Here is a 17,550-nt window from a genome sequence, read left to right as displayed (position 1 = left end):
TTTAAGTGAGGTAGAGTTGTCACTTACTCTTGCCCCACATCATCAGCATATTGATAGCAGGGTTTCAGCATATGTAAATCAAATGCTTTTGTGCACAATAATGTGTCATGAAGTTATGCATGTGTACAATGCTTACATATCTATACATAAACACACACATGCACACCTGCATATAATACACACGAATGTGAACAAACAGGGATTTGAACTAACCTTTTGTTTTCCTTATTAGCTTTAATAATTGGTAGCACATGAACTCCTAAGAGTCTAAGATTATTAGTAACATTTCTCATTTGACAGAGGAGTTACCTTGGATAACCTGTTCCCACACAGAGTTTTATAGCCTGCTTTCCAAATTGTACAAATTACTCTGAAGTGAAAACCACAATGGAAATGGTCCAGAATTGCATTCTTGGCTCTGCAGCACAATGCCCTGGTTGGTTGCCAAGTTTCTTCATCGTTCAGAGTAGTTTATAGAAATGTTTATGTGTGCCAATATTGAGTACTGGCACTAATGTGTCCTCCTCCAAGTTTATTGCTGGCAGCTACCATGATAATTTGGAAAAAAAAAAGTTCTGTATCAATTGCATGGTACATCTCTCTCCAGGAGATCTCTCATTATCCTAAATACATGCTTAATTTGTATGGCGGAGGCTCCATCTGAAACGTGTGGCCAGAATAAAAGAATGAACCAAGACTTATGGGAAGTTGCTGATAGAAAAAACTGCTACTGCCAATTTCTTATCTTACTTGGGTAAATCTTTCAACACCTCAGTGGTTTTATTACAAGTGTCAACTTAAAAAAAGAAAAAAATGAAAGAAAAAGATAAAAAAAAAAAAAACAAGTACCAACAAAAAATCATTTAGAATTCCATGCAACACTGTGGGCATTTAAACACCACACTATATAAAAGAAGCAATACAAAGAATATATATTCTACAACATGTATAGAAATTATAATATGCTATTATATTAAAGTAGCATAAATCATGACTATGTAAAGTTAACTTGAGAATGCCAAACTGCTTTAATATTAGAAAATCTGCATATCTACTTACATAATATTGTATTGAGATAGTAAAGTTTTATAAACAATTCTCTCAATACATTTCATAATATTTCATATTTCCAGTTGACACTCATTATTGTGGAGTTTAATAGGGTAGTAAAATAGTCAAATACAACCATGTCTTATGTCACATTAGAAAGATCATTAAGATACAGAACATTATTACCCTATGTACATGTATGATTACATGAATGGTATGAATCTACATTGTGCACAACCATAGAAATGAAACGTCGTACCCCATTTGTGTACGATGCATCAAAATGCAGTCTGTAAAAATAAAAAAAAAAAATTTAAATTTTAAAAAATTGAAAAAGGATAAAGAACAAATAGGGACTCCACCATCAACACCACTACTTAACAACATCCTTCCAAAGCCTACCACCCCTTTAGGGAAAAAAATGGCATAAGGATGAAAAGAAGGAAAAATTGTCAGTTTTTAGTATTTAGATTATCTATAGACTCAAAGATAAACAGATGGGTAAAGCGTGGGTTTTAGAAGCACTTAGAATTCATCAAGGAAATCATTAAAATCTTAATACTATTTTTGTTCCATTTTGACAACAATAATCAGTTAAAACATAGTAGAAACAAAATTAAAACATCTAAGAATACCAAGAATCACACAAGACCTTCATAAACAACTTCCTTGAAGCCCAGGAAATGAGACTTGAAATACAGAGAATTGTTTTTCCCAGGATGCCAATTTCTCTGAATCGCTATGTGTTAATTCATCCCTAATAAAATCTAAGATTCCTCTTCCTTTCTGGAACATGAGAAGATGATTCCAAAGTTGATCTGGAAAAGTATATATCTGATTATGAGTCAAAATATGAAAAAGACAAATATTCAGGAGAGATCCAAAATTGCATTGAAAAGTGATAGTCATCAGAAAAATCTGACACTAGAAATGGAAATAGGGGGATTCATACCACATTTTGTACCCTTGAGTTACAATAAGCAGAGGCCCAATCTGGGGTGTGATTGGTGATCACTTGGTAACCATCACCTCAAGGCTACGTACACCACCCACAGTCACTGGAGAACGTGAGGTTCTTGCAACTGTGCATGACAATCAATTTTTCTTGATATGAATGAACAGATCATACAGATGCAAACAAACACCATTTTTTAATGTTGAAGCTGTTAATACCTTAGTCCCCATTGGCTGTACAAACCCATACCTTTCACTATTGATTAAATGTTTTATGATTTTCAAGTATTTTAAGTGATATATACAAGCAACATATTTAGATACAAACTAGAAAATATACATCTTTACTACCCTGATAATAGCTTTCTTTTTTTTTTCATTGGTTACGGGATGTGCTAAAATTATTATCTTATTCTTTAAATTTCATACTAAATTACAAATGAGTTTGAAATGTTGCCTTGCTTGCGGACTACTTGGATTTTCCTTTATGGATTGTATAATTACATTGTTATAGCATTTTTCTTTCTAACACGGGTTTTTGTTTTTTTGCCCCCTTTGTGTACAATGAATCAAAATGCAGTCTGTAATAATAAAAAAATAATAATAGTAATAAAGAAAATAGCAGAAGAATTAGGAGTTATTAGACTTCTCCACAGCAACGTATTTTTAACAGTTAAGGGAAAAAATGTTTTTCCTAAAGTACTGATTTCTCTGCAAGTTTAGGAGTGTCTAAATTATTTCAAAATAAAACGAAAAGGAATGAATTAAACATGTCTGATAGTTAGACAAACTATTAAGATATAGCTGTTTATTTATTTCCTGAACTGTTGCCCACACTCCTCAATGACCCAAGAAGAGATGATCAGTATTTAGAGCTTCTTGGTTATACTTGTAGAGTTCACAGTCCACTTGACTGTATCATATGTGAAATAAAATAATTTAAAATCAATAGTGCTCCACTCTGTATGTGCAGAGATTGAGTGATGTATCCAGGAATCAAAGTCAAAGCCTTTGGGAACACTTTCTGTGAAACACGCATTAAGAGATGAGAGGAACCTCTCTTACCTGCATCAGTGAACTGTGACAAAGCAAGGGATAAAACGTGACACTGAGTCAGGTGAGTGAACAGGGGTGACTGGTAGAGGATTATCAGCTGAGCTACTGATTGCAGAGTAGGTCTGAGTCAGAGCTTGTGGTTGATAGTCAGTAAAACTCAGCACTCTTGCTCCAAGATTGAAATACGGCACAAGGAAGATCCCCATTATTCCTTCTACACAGAGACTGTTTGGTGAAAAGGAGTTTCTACATTAAAAATTGATTAATAAGTGACAAATGCCAGTGGAAGCACGCAGGGAATAAACCCCAATAGGACATGAGGACAGACGACCTCCCCCAATAGTCAGAAACATTTCTAATTGAATACTTATAAACCTTCTGACCTGTAGATTTTCTTTGATGGAGTGAAAACAGAATGAGTTATCTAAATGTATGTATGTATGTCAGTGTGTGTGTGTATACACATATACATACATATACATATATAAACACATGTTTTTATATGCCATTTATATGAATACATATAAAATGATCAAGTTCCTCTGGCCTTCTGAACCCTTAGGAATAACCAACTACAGTGCTCTTTCAAACCACTTTAAGAGTATGTTCTTTATTCTTTCTCTGTCACATCACCCTGCTCTTTCTTACCTCCTGGGCATTATCAAGGGCCTCTAGTGATCTCCTGTTTTCCAGAAGGAATAAAAGAAAGGAAATAGATTATGAAAACAAATACATAAAGTCACTAATCTCTATGCTATTATATATCACATTTTAAAAATGGGAAGATGCAGAGGTATAGAGAAGTATAGTGATAGAGACAATTTTTTTCCTTTAGGCTAATGCTTGCTCTCTGCTCCAAAATATTAATGAGTGGGCACTCAGAATTCTGATTCAACTTGCAGATCTGCTGCTCTTTGAATGAGCTGAGCAGGTATGCATGTGGATCAGTGTGCACAAGTCATAGCAAAAGGAATGATAGCTTTTGTAGACACTTATATACTACTTCCTTTTTCCCTTTTCTGTGGGACAGAATGTGTTCAGAATGATTTTCAGAGCAGTACAGTAAGGCACCATCAGGCTTATCTTCTCCAAATCTTACTTATGGTGTATTGAATGCATGACCTCATTGGTAGTTTAGACTCACGAATATTCTGGACGATATTTTCCCAAAAGGTTTAAGGCATTTCCAGAACCAGGGCTGGTGAATAAAGGTGATGCCATGGTCTGATGTGAACATGTTTTTTTATTTTATTTTATTTTTACAGGCTGCATTTTGATTCTTTGTATACAAATGGGGAACATCATTTCGTTTCTATGGTTGTACATAATGTAGATTCATACCATTTGTGTAATTATACACGTACATAGGGTAATGATGTCTGTCTCATTCCACCATCTTTCATACCCCCCTCCATCTCATTTCCCTCTATGTAATCTAAAGTTCCTCCATTCTTCTCTCACCCCCACCCTCCCGCCTGGATTATGTATTATCATCCACTTATCAGGGAAAACATTCAGCCTTTGGGTTTTTGGGATTGACTTATTTCACTTAGCATGATATTCTCCAGTTCCAACCATTTATCTGCAAATGCCATAATAGTATTCTTCTTTATGACTGAATAATATTCCATTGTATATATATACCACAGTTTCTTTATCCATTCATCTGTTGAAGGGCATCTAGGTTGGTTCCACAATCTAGCTATTGTGAACAATAATAGATGTTGGCATAGATGTGGAGAAAAAGGCACACTTTTACATTGCTGGTGGTGTTGCAAATTGGTGCAGTCACTCTGGAAAGTAGTATGGAGATTCCTCAGAAAACCTGGAATGGGCCCACCTTTTGACCCACTTATCCCACTCCTCCATTTATACCCAAAGGACTTACAATTAGCATACTACAGAAACACAGCCACATCAGTGATGTGAGCATGTTGAAGCAAGGCCAGTGGTTCTTCCTACCTGGTGCAGGTCCACATCCATGTTGCATTGTCTTCTCACAAATATCACCTCTCGGTTTCATTGTTTGCACTCACAGTGTTCATACAGCTTCCAATTACTTTGACTATTATAAGACAGTTTCCAGCACTTGTGGCCTATTAGAATTATCTGGGGAATTAAAAAAAAAAAAAAGACTACAGTTGAGTTCTAACCTTATGAGATGTGAATTAATTCGTTTCGGGGTAGAATCCAGGGATGGTTATTTTAAAAATCCTCCCAAGAGCTTCTAAAATGTCAGAGATGAACCTTAGAGGGACTAGCTGCCAAAGGCCTCCTAAAAACTCAACTTGTTTATCCAACTCTTTGCAGTGCTCAAACAACATCAGCGTGCTAAAACTCGTGTTGTTTTTATGGTATATGCAGATCATGTGGAAACTCAGAAAGCTGCTTCCATGGCAAGCAAAGAAACTTAATAATGAAGAAATGAAGTAAGAGGGTAGAGGTTTTCATGATCTATCCCCAGACTAGCTTCAAGCAGTGAGCTCAAATGTGAACACAATAACAGAGCATTCATTCGGAATGGGCCTGTTTGTTAATTGGTGACAATTAGGGAAGAGTATTATTCTTCCTGAAATAATAGATATTTTAATAGTATTTTAAACCATAATTAACTGTATTTCTTACAATTTCAGTGGTACCATTAGCTTTTATTATATGTTTTTCTCCTTGGTTTGCTTATTTTCATTTGCTAAATAACAGAACACTATGATCTGGGACCCCAACTTTATTTAAATTGAAATGTTTATTTATGAGAACTTGAAACAAAGGAGTCAGCTTCAGTTAGTTCTCAGGAAGTCTCAGCAATGGCTGATTGTTTCCTGACTAGAGTAGTTATAACCAGCATTTCCCAAAGAAGACTTGGGACTTTTCAGAGGTGGTTGGTAGGCCTGACCCTTACCAAGTGTTCCAGGGTCAAATGAGCCTTGGAAATTCTGGACTGAACAACACGAACACTGCACGTGTCTTTGCTGCAGGGTTACTTGGAGTCCTAATATCCTAGTGTGTGACATGGCCTGTCGAGAGGAGGATGCTTTATTCAGGGCTTTTTAAGTGCAAGAGTCACCAACCCCTGCGTTCCTCAATCCAATAATATATCTCTGTGAATCTTACACTTTCGTCTTAAGAATTCTTTGTTTCAAATATCCGCCTATCAGAGAGGTCTCCTTTGTCCTGTCCACCCCGGTATTGAGCCCACATCAATTTCTACCTCTCACTCCATTTTTAGTTTCATTGGAAAAATGGACAAGTACCTGGCTTTCTTCCTATTCCTCACTCCCCCTTAGAATTCAAGGTCCTTATCTATCTCCTTAGGGCTATCTCCTTTAGGGCTTTCTGGGTAGTAAATTTAAAAAAAATGATAATTAAAAAAAACACACAAGTGTTGTCCCAGCACATTCCTGCTTCATCATCCTTAGTCTCGGGCTCTTGTCCTCAAGTCCACCAGGTGGTTTTACTTCTAGTTACCAGTGCTGTGCGACACAACAGAGAGGAAGACCAAAGTCGGCTGGGGCTGTCCTTTCTCTCTGGGAAAGCGTGGTTTCCTGAGTAGTTCCAGCTGTAGACTCCTACTTCTGTCTTGCTGGCCACGACATGCCACATGACCTCTCCAAACTGCAGGGCGTTTTGTGGAGTAAGTCTTTATCTGGGAAAACTGCTTTTCTGAATGAAATAGGATTTCTGTTGACGAGGAAGACAGATACGTTGGGTGTGGAGCATGCGGCCAGCCCCAAGGGTCTGTGACTGTCACACAGCTACACTCACGTCACTTGTTTGGCTCCTGTCAGGATTTGAGTGTGCAAACCTTGAACTAGACATTTCTTCAAGCCATTGGCAGTCTTTAAATTGTGTGATTCTATCCTCTATATGTGTCCAGCCAATACCGTTGATGTATCTGTGTGTAGATTTTCTTGTGTTGGGTTTGAATTACTAACTTAATGATGAAGGGGAGAAAGTTTTCCTTTTTTTCTTTTTCCTCTTTAAAAAAGGGTCCGTGCTCTCAGGTAAGGGTCAGCGCTGCTTTGAAACCATTCCTCATTTGTTTGCTGAACTAAGACGAATGCTCTGGAGCCAGTGAGCACCCCTCCCCGGGGAAGGCTTGTCATGCAGCCATCACGGTGACAAAGCTGTCATTAGGAGGTCAGAGAGGAAGCTGAAGAGGCCCTGCAGTCAAAGGCAGAGCAAGACCGACAGAGAACTCACCGGAAAAAAAAAAAAAAAAAACAGACTCAAAAAAAGAAACGAAGACACATGAAGAAAGCACTTTGTGAAATGTGTTGAAAATTGGAACATTTGGTTCTATAAAATGTCCTGTCACCTCCCAACAACTTTCCATTTTGTTATTTGATAAGTGACAAGTTTCACATTGCACAGGTGGCCAATTCCACTAAAAATAGTTCCTTGGGCTTTATCAGTATCATTTATCAGAGGCAGCAGGGAATGTGGGCCTGCACTGGAGACCTTCACTCCAGGGCTGTCCACACTCCCCACTGGCCATGAATTTGGGGATGGACCAAGCTGACACCTGCTGAGCGCCTAGTCCAAGGGGGCACTGTAGTTGACATGTTTATATTTGTCCTATTCTTTATTTCCTGTAAAACCCTGCTAACACATTACACAGGGGGTATGAACTTAGGCAAATGGCTTGAGGCTGTTCATTTCTCATTTTCTCTAAGCTGATTGGGGTTGACTGGGTGACAGTCCTCTTCATTCATTTAATGATGGTGCTATTTTTAGCAAATGTCTTAGTTTCCTCATTTGTACAGTAGAGACAATAGTATCACTATACATTCCTCTCTGGGTTTGCCCAGAAATCAAATGCTATAATAACAGGTGACAGTGCTTCAAGTGCTGTCAGCTTAGCTTACTTTAGGACTTCCAATTTCCACTTTAATGTTTTCACAAAAATATGGAATGGCATTTTTGTTCAGGGCACAAGCCTTCAGGATGAAGATTATTTTATTTCTCCAAGAGTGATCCCTAAGTGACGCATCAGTACTTTTAAATCAGTGTGAACCCCCTTCCCCCTCTTCTGCAGTGCAACATTGTTAATAAATTGGGTGACAAATATCTGTGAGTCTTGGGACTCTATTCTGTTCCATTAATTTGTCTATTGATATAATGTTAATCTTAATGTTATTATAGCTTTAAAGTAATTCCTGATGACTAGTAGGGTTTGTTTGCTACATTTGTTATTCTCTGTATTGCTTCAGCTATATTTGGACTTTCACAATACTGAGTTTTCTAGTCCAAGAACATGTAATATCATCTCTCCATTAATTTTTCTTAATAGTACTTTAGAATTTTCAGTGAAGGGATCTTATGTATCTTTCCATAGATTTTATTCCCATGTAAGATATTTTTATGTGTTCGTATAAATAAATACCTTTATGATATTAAATTTCACTTTCTATGTTTTCCTACCGGCATACACAAATACATTGACTGTTTTTATATGGACCTTGAATCAGTTATCAAGGTAAATTTGTTAATTCTAGAAATTTGGAGAGTTTGGGGAGTGATTTATTTACATATTAATATCACATATGAATAATCATACTTTCCTTTGTTTTGAATTTGCATGACTTTGGTTTCTAATCCTTGCCTTTTTGTACTGCCCAGAGCTTTAGTACATTTTTGAATAGAAATAATAGCAATGAATGCACCTGTCTCATACTTAATATCAAGAAAAACACTTGAACTATTTTACTAATGGGTGTGACTTTGCTTAGGTTTTAAAAGAGATATTCTTTATTGATTTAGGTTATCCCATTATGCTTCTAGTGTGCTGAGATTTTTTTTTCTTAAGAAATCACCCAATGGGTCTTTTAAAAATCTCTGCCCTTTAAATACAACTATATAGTCAAACATCATTAGACAGAAAAGGGAACTTTGCAATGTCAAAGATTTAAGCAAACAAATACAAAACAAAAATGAAGAAAATACATCTCCATAATGAAAATATCCACTGATTGATTTGTATAGTGAATTTTCTCTCCAGTTTTTATTGGTGCATTTAATTGTACATAATGGGGGGATTGGTTGTTATGTATTTGAACATGCACATGATATAACAGTACAGCTGGCCAATATGATTCCAAAATATTTCCCCTTTTTCTCCCTTCCTCCCTCCCCTGCTCCCTTTACTCCACCTTTCAATTTTCATGAGATCCCCCTTCCACCTTTCTTTTCCCTTTTTTTTCTCTAGCTTCCACATATGAGGGAAAATAAACAACCCTTGACTTTCTGAGTTTGGCTCATTTCACTTAACATAAAGTTCTCAATCCCCATTCAGTTTCCTGACAAAAATTGAGCCTTTAATTCAAATTGTGCCTCTTTTATGTAACTAGGTGCACCAGCGTTTGGGGCATAAATATTTACTATTGTTATATATTCTTGTTGAATTTTTTTTCCTTTACCATTATGAAGTGACCTTTGTCTCTTCTGACTAATTTTGTCTTGAATTCTCCTTTGTTGGACATGAGAGTTCCTGCTTTTCTTTGGGTTTATCAATTTACATCCTTTTGTTTGCAGTTTGTGTCTGTCTTTGCTGGTAGGGTAAATCTCTTACAAACAACATATAGTTGAATATTGTTTTCCAATCTATTCTGACAGCCTATGTCTTTTAAGTGGACAATTGAGATCATTTATATTCAATGTTATTATAGAGAGATGTTTCTTCATTCCTGACATTTTGATTTATTTCTAATTCTTAATTTAGTTCTGTATCCCAATTGCTTAGCTATTCTTCAAGTGGGATTTGTCCATTTGTGAGCTCTGGGGTTTGTTTTCATTTCTTTTGTGTTTGTATTTCTTTAAGTACTTTCTTTAGTGTCAGTTTAGTAATCATACATTCTTCAGTTTGTGCTTATCATGTTAAGTTTTTCTTTCTGCCTCAATTCTGGAGGATAGCCTCGCTGGATATAACAATCTTGATTGACAGTTATTTTCTTTCTGGACTTATAAATCATCCAAAGCCCTTTTGGATTTTAGAGTTTGTGCATAAAGATTTTTTAAAAATCTACACTCCATTGCATATAATTGTGGAATTTCATAATATTAGCAATAGAGAAGATCTTAAGTATTTACAAAGAAAGAAACAAACAATAGGAATATATATACATATGTAGTCAGCAATTTTGCTGTTGTAACTAAAAGACTCAACCAGAACAATTGTAGATCAGGAAAGGTTTGTTTGAAGGCTCGCTATTTCAGAGGTCTTAGTCCTTAGAAGGATGGCTCCATTCCTCGGGGCTCAAGGTGAGGCAGAACATCATGTCAGAAAAGTGTGGCAGAGGGAACCAACTCACATGATGATCAGGAAACAGAGAAAGAGGTCTGCACTTGCCAGATATAAATATATACCCCAAAGCCATGCCCCATTCCCACCTCTTCCAGCCATACCCTATCACTTCAATCACTACTCAGTTAAACCATATGAAGGGATTAATTCACTGATTGGTTTAAGACACTTATAACCCAATCATTTATCCCCTGAACCTTCTTGCATTGTCTCACACATGAACTTTTGGGTAACACCTCATATCCAAACCATAACATTTTGTATATATATATATAGGTAAATAAATATACACACATATACATATATAAATATACACACACATATACATATATTTACATATATACACTCACACATACATATAAAACACTACATATATATACATAACAGTATATATATGCATATATATATACTGTATATATATGATATACTTTAAAAAACCTAAGGACAGTCTAATTCTGTATATATATATATATTTATATATGTAGACTATATATATGTATACATTCTGTGTATATATATGTAATCAGACTGTCTTTAGATTTCTTAAGAACCATGTAAGTAATAAAAATAAATTAATAAGTAAATCACTTCAAAATCTTGAAAGAAAATGTTTTTCCTGTAATTCTGTACATAAACAGGTACTGAGAAGCTATATAGTAGGTAGATTAGAGATATTGTTAGACATATAAAGGTTCCAGAAATCCACTCGATCCCATAGGACCTAACTTATGTTCCCTACGTTACCTAAGATAACTATGTATTCTTCCTCCCATCCTCTAAAACTATTGCTTTAGTCCCTTGAAAGCAATGTTCCTCTGTGAAATACAATTTAAATTTAATTACCAGAAAAAATTAAAAGTTTTATAAAATATAAGCCCCTATATTTATTATTAGATTTAACTTAATGTAAAATGCATTTTGATGGATATGCTTTGAGAAAAAAAAACTAATGAATAAAAGACTGATAAAATGTGTATACTTTGTTCAACAAAGTGAGTGTAAATAAGTGACAGGAGGAAAATTGAAAGTGTACACATACATGGCAGTAAACCCACTCCTGAACAGTGGGTCAAAGAAGTCAAATGGAAATGAAAAAATATTTTAAAACAAATAAAAATGAAAATATGGCATACAAAAACTCCTTTCTCTCGAAGGAGAAAGTTTATAACTATAAATCACAACATTAAGTAAAAAGAAAGATCTCAAATAAGTAACAATTTTTCAACTTAGGAAGGAGTTAGAAAAAGAACATAATAAGTCCCATATTTGCAGAAAAAAGGAAATAATAATGATTAGAGATAAAATAGAGAATTGAGAAACAAAGAAAAGATCAAAGTGTTCTTTGATAAACAAAATTGGCAAATCTTTATCTACTCTAACAAAAAAGGAAAAAAAAAAAACAAAGGAAAGAGGATGTGAATAAGTAAAATCCCAAATTAAAGAGGTGATATCATAACTGATGCTGCAGGAATACAAAAGATCATAAAGAGCTGTTAAGAACAGTTACATACCAACAAATTGAACAATCTAGAAGAAATGGATGCATTTCTAGAAAAATATAATTTACCACATCAGAATAATGTAGAAATAGGAAATCTGACCAAGGCAATAATGAATAAAGATATTGACTCAACAATCAAGCATTTTCCAACAAAGAAAACCCCAGAACCAGATGTTTGAATACTATCAAACATTTAAAGAATTAAGGCCAGTTTTTCTCAAACTTTTCCAAAAAACTGAAGAGGAGGAAACACTTCCAACTTCATTTTATGAGGCCAATCATTGCCCTGATGCCAAGGTCAGACAGGGACTTTAGATGAAAAGAGATGGGAGGTCATTATGCCTGATGAACATAGACACAAAAATCCTCAACAAAATACTAGCAAATTGAACTCAACAGCACACTAGAAGGGACATATACTATGATCAAATGGAATTCATCCCTTGTTTGCAAGGATAATTAAAAAAATGTAAATCAATAAATGTTATACACCATGTTCATCGACTGAGTAATAAAAACTGTATGATCATTTGGATAGATGCATAAAAAGCAACTAGAGAATGCAACCTCCTTTTTGACAAAAATTCTCTGCAATTTGGGTATAGAAGAAATGTTTCTCAACATAATAAAGTCCATACATGACCAGTCCACAAATAGTATCATACTTAGTGATAGAAATCTGAAAGCTTATCTTTAGATCAGAGACAAAACAAAGGTGTCCATTTTCAACACATCTATTCCACATGATACTGGAGGTACTTCCCAGGGCAATTAGGCAAGAAGGAAATCGAGGCATTCATAATAAAAAGGAAGTAGTAAAATAGTCTCTGCAGATGATATGATCTCATATAAAGAAAAACCTAAAGACCTCACCAAAGAACATTAGAATTAATAAGTAAATTCAGTAAAGACACAAGATAAAAAAAATGCAAAATTAGTTGCACTTGCACATACTAACAATATTATCTGAAAAAGAAAAAAGACAATCCCATTCATATTGATATGAAAAAGAATAAGATAGGAATACAATGAAACAAAAAGCTGAATTGCCCCAAACAATCAATATATCAATACAATTCCTATACAATTTCTAGTAGCATTTTCCACTGAAGTAGAAAAAAAATCCTGAAATTTGTGTAGAACCTCAAAAAGACCCTGAATAGCCAAACTTATCTTGAGAAAGAAAAACAAAGGCACCACATTTCCTGATTTCAAAATATTCCACAAATTTTTCAAAATTAAAAGAGCATGGTATTAGCATAAAAGCAAACACATAAACCAATGGATCAGAACAAAGAGCCCCCAAATAAACTCAGGCATAAATTTTCAATTAGTATTTGACAAGAGAAGCAATAAGTACAATATGTACAGGACAGTCTCTTCAGTAAATGGTGTTGAGAAAATTTGGTATGCAAATGCACAAGAACAAAATTAAACCTCTATCCTAAAAGACTCACAAAAGTTAACTCAAAGTGAATTTAAGAGTTAAATGTAAGATCTGACCTGGAAACCCTCTAGAAGTCAACAAAGGGAAAGAGTTCCTTGACATTGTTTTTGGCAATGGTTTTTTTGGAATTGACATCAAAAACATAAGCAGCAAAAGCAAAAATAAACAAATGGAACTACATCAACATAGCAAGTTTTTCTATAGCAAAGTAAATAATTGACAAAATGTCAAACTGGAATGGGAGAAAATATTCACCAATTGCATCTGATAAGAGGTTAATATTGATAATAATATTTAAAGAACATAGAAATGAAATGATGGACCCCATTTGTGTACAATGAATCAAAATGCAGACTGTAAAATATAAAAAAAATTTTAAAAACTCATAGAATTCAACAGCAAAAATAAGACAAATTCAATTAAAATGGACAAAGAAAATTTTTTTAAAATGGGCAAAGAACTGAAATAGACATTTCTTCTGAAGAAGATATATGAATAACTGACATATACTTAAAAAGATTTTATATATATATATATATAAAATAAAATCAGTATTTTGCTCAAAGAGATGTCTACACTACCAGGCTCACTGTTGTATTATTCACAACCACCAAGATATGAAAATAGCATAAGTGTCTGTGGACAGATAAATGGATAAAGAAAGTGAATGGAATATTACTCAGCCACAAATGAAAACGAAATCCTGCCATTCACAGCAACGTGATGTACCTTGAAGGCATTATGCTAACTGATTTGAAGTCAGAAAAAGACAAACTCCAAGTGGTCTCACTTGTATGTTGCAATCTAAAAGACACAAAACTCATAGAAACCAAAAGTAGAAGGTTTGGGGAGGGGATTGGGTGTGGGGAAGATGGAGGTATGTGTATCAAAGAGTACAAATCTTCAGTAGGAACACTAGTAAGTTCTGGGAACCACGGCATAACATGGTGACTGTAGTTGATAATACTTTATAGTACACTTGAAATGTGTGAAAAGTGTAGCTCTTAAGTGTTCTCACTGCACACACTCAAATACAGACACAGGGAGACTAGTACACATGTCCTGTGAGGTGATGGATCACAACTTGATTGTGGTCATCATATCACAATATGTCTTATCTATCAAATCACCACAATGTATACTTTAAATCTATTCAAACTTATATGTCAGTAATCCACAATACAACTGGAAAAATGAAACAGGAAGTGACGGTACAGGTGATCAAAATTCAGTTTTTATTATGACCCCAAATTTTTGGTTGTTCCACATTTGTAATTTCATAAAAATATTCTTAAAATGATGATTCCTTATTTTTAAAATTGACATATGTATGTATACATATATATATATAAAAATATGAAAATAGTGATTCCTTATTTTAAAAATTGACATATATATGCATACATTTAGTATAATAAACACTGCATATATCAATATTTAGTTTTTAATCACATATATCATTTCTTTTACCTTTAATTTATTCATTCTGTCTTGAATTGGTGTTGGTGACAACAGCATTTCAGGGGATGTGTATAACATTTGGAATAGAAAAAAATAGTCTTTCAGAATATTTCACATAACTGGGAAAATATTTCAAAGCAGTTTCAGCATATTCAGGGTATTTTTTTTACCTCTTACTTAAAATGAAGCAAATGATGGTATATTTTCAAAATCCACCTTCAATCTTTCACCAATACGAAGTTCTAACAATCTATTCTGTAAAGTTTTAATTAAGTGTAAGTATTTTCAAATGAATGGTGAAGATTCTGACTCATGAATGTCCTATTGCTTAATTTTTGTGATGCAAAATAATAATTAAAATGTTCTACCAAAGTTGTGAGGTATTCAGTGACACATTCCCCAGACGCACAATATTAATCCCATTTCATTGATAATTGTGTTAAATTTGCGATATGTCACATGTCACACGATCCTGCAAAATTTCTGTAAGCACGTAAATTTGTCCCATGCCTTTCCATCTGATATGTCACTGAAAAGCATGTTCATTCCTTCTTTGCATGGGAGTAGTAAGATGATTAAGGATGTGAAACACATAAGCAAATTTGACTGGTCCAACTTTTATCTGTAAATTCTGGACATCCACCTAATTCTTGACTTCAGAGGAGCGCCAGAGTCTTCCCTACTTCAGTTAGTCTAGACCAAGCTTTGCCCCTGAAAACCATTGTCCTCAGCATGGAAAGAAACTGGGTTAGTTTCCAGATTATTCTGTAACCAGTAAAATTATCTAAAATTTAACACATTCGTGATATAACTGATAGCTTGCCTTTTCAGTAGTCAGACTTTTTGGGTAAAGAATGTTGTGTCATTGACAAACATAATAACTGCCAATATAATCTTTTATAATTTAAATTCTAAATTTCAGACCCAGTTGCATTTTTTTTCATCATGAATGTAAAACCTTCCCAGACACCATCATCACAGTTAAAGTTCACATATTATGAAAGAAATTGCCACCTTAGTAATATATGATCATTCATCACTTTGTAGTATTAAAAAATTCTTGCTTGCTTGATTTTTTCTGATTTGAAATTTGCTATGTGCCTGTTCCTGAATATATTGAGCTATGATGGAATTGGAATGTGGCCTTTGGTCTAACTTCTTTATATTTTTCACCCAACATTTAGTTGTTGGTGTATTTCTTTTTTTGTATGTAAATTTGTGGAGATATTACAGACTTCACTGTATCATTAACCAGTAAATCTTTGCAACTAGCAGTGTGGTTTTGACACTTCACTATCAGTCATTACTTAAAATAACACAAGCTTCATTCATATTGTAAACAAACTGGTCTGAACACTTTGGCCTTGGTTTCTGTGGAATCCCTTTCCTTATCATCATTTAGATGACAGCCACGTTCAGAAAAATTTCACCTCTCCTCTACAAAAAGTCCATAAAAGCTTTTTTAGCCACTAGTATTTTAATTTTAAAAACAAATAATAAAAGTTAAAGCAACCTTATTTAAGTGATCAAATGTTTGTTTATAAAAGGTTTACTGAAATAAAAATTATTTTGACGTAACAACTTAAAATGCTTACTTACTCCTCATCCCCCAAAGTTTCGTATACTTTTGGATTAGCATTGACTAATCTTAAAACATCACAGAGTATGACAGGGTCCTACTGCACACATTTCTTATGTGCCTTGCCATGCTAGTTCCATGGCCTGAACTGGTCTGCAGCTGGATCATGTATGTGTATAGAGCAGCAAAATCAAAGTATTACAAAAAATTTAAATGCTACTGATTCCTGTTCTTATCTTAGAACAGAACCATGATGATCTGTGGACAGCAGACTCCACTCTGCAGGGCACTGTATTAGAGAATTGACTCTATTGAGAAAGGATAGCAAAGGAAAACAGAAGAAGATGCTAGATAGAAGAGGATCCAAAAGGAGCCAAGTTGCAGAGCAGCCATGGAGAAGTAGGCAGAGAAGGTAACTTGTAAACAAAGAGCCAAAGAACAAGTTAAAAAAAAAAAAAAAAGAATTGACTAACCTTCCCTGACACATTTGGTCATGTGTCAAAGAGCAGTCAAGGGTCTTTTCAATTCATTTGGAGAGCCTGGAAAGTATTCATGATAATGTCCAAAAATCAAGAGAGTAACAAAATAGATACAATTATTAGTTGCAAGGAAAACAAAATATCCTGCTTTCAAGGATCATCATACAAGTATGATATAATTTCACTGGAAGATGAAGAGAAAAGGGATTTGGAGGTTGGAGGATCTCAGAATGTTTCCTGTTCTTCAATAGAAAATCAATAGATGATGCCTAAAATGTATTAGACAAGAGAAAGCAGGTCAAGTATATTACTTAGAATCATGGTGGTAGATCCAGGATAAATTGCTTTAAAATTGTCAGTAGTTACAAGAAAAGCTTCCTAAAACAATTTCATTTGGAAACTCTGTGCATCTGTACAATAATTTAATGAAAGATGCTAGTCTAATTTATCATTTTTGTTTTTAACTTTGTCACAATTTCATCTACTAAAATGTCTGTTTCACACAGGCTTTTTGCTAAATTATTTGTATATTCAAATAATATTTAAAATTAAAGCCCATTTTTCATAACTATATCAAATATTCTAACAAAATTTAAGCCAATCTTAAAACTTTTAAAATTTTACCTGAAAATTAAATTAATTGCCATACCCTTGATCTTTGTGTGTAAGGTTCTAGAATTTTGACACTAACAATCCAGTAAGAGCAAACATTTTAACTGTTCA

The sequence above is a fragment of the Sciurus carolinensis genome, chromosome 3 (assembly GCF_902686445.1).
Source record: "Sciurus carolinensis chromosome 3, mSciCar1.2, whole genome shotgun sequence".
NCBI classification, from domain to species: domain Eukaryota; kingdom Metazoa; phylum Chordata; class Mammalia; order Rodentia; family Sciuridae; genus Sciurus; species Sciurus carolinensis.
The sequence above is the reverse complement of the archived record's forward strand: the minus strand, read 5'-3'. Positions refer to the sequence as shown.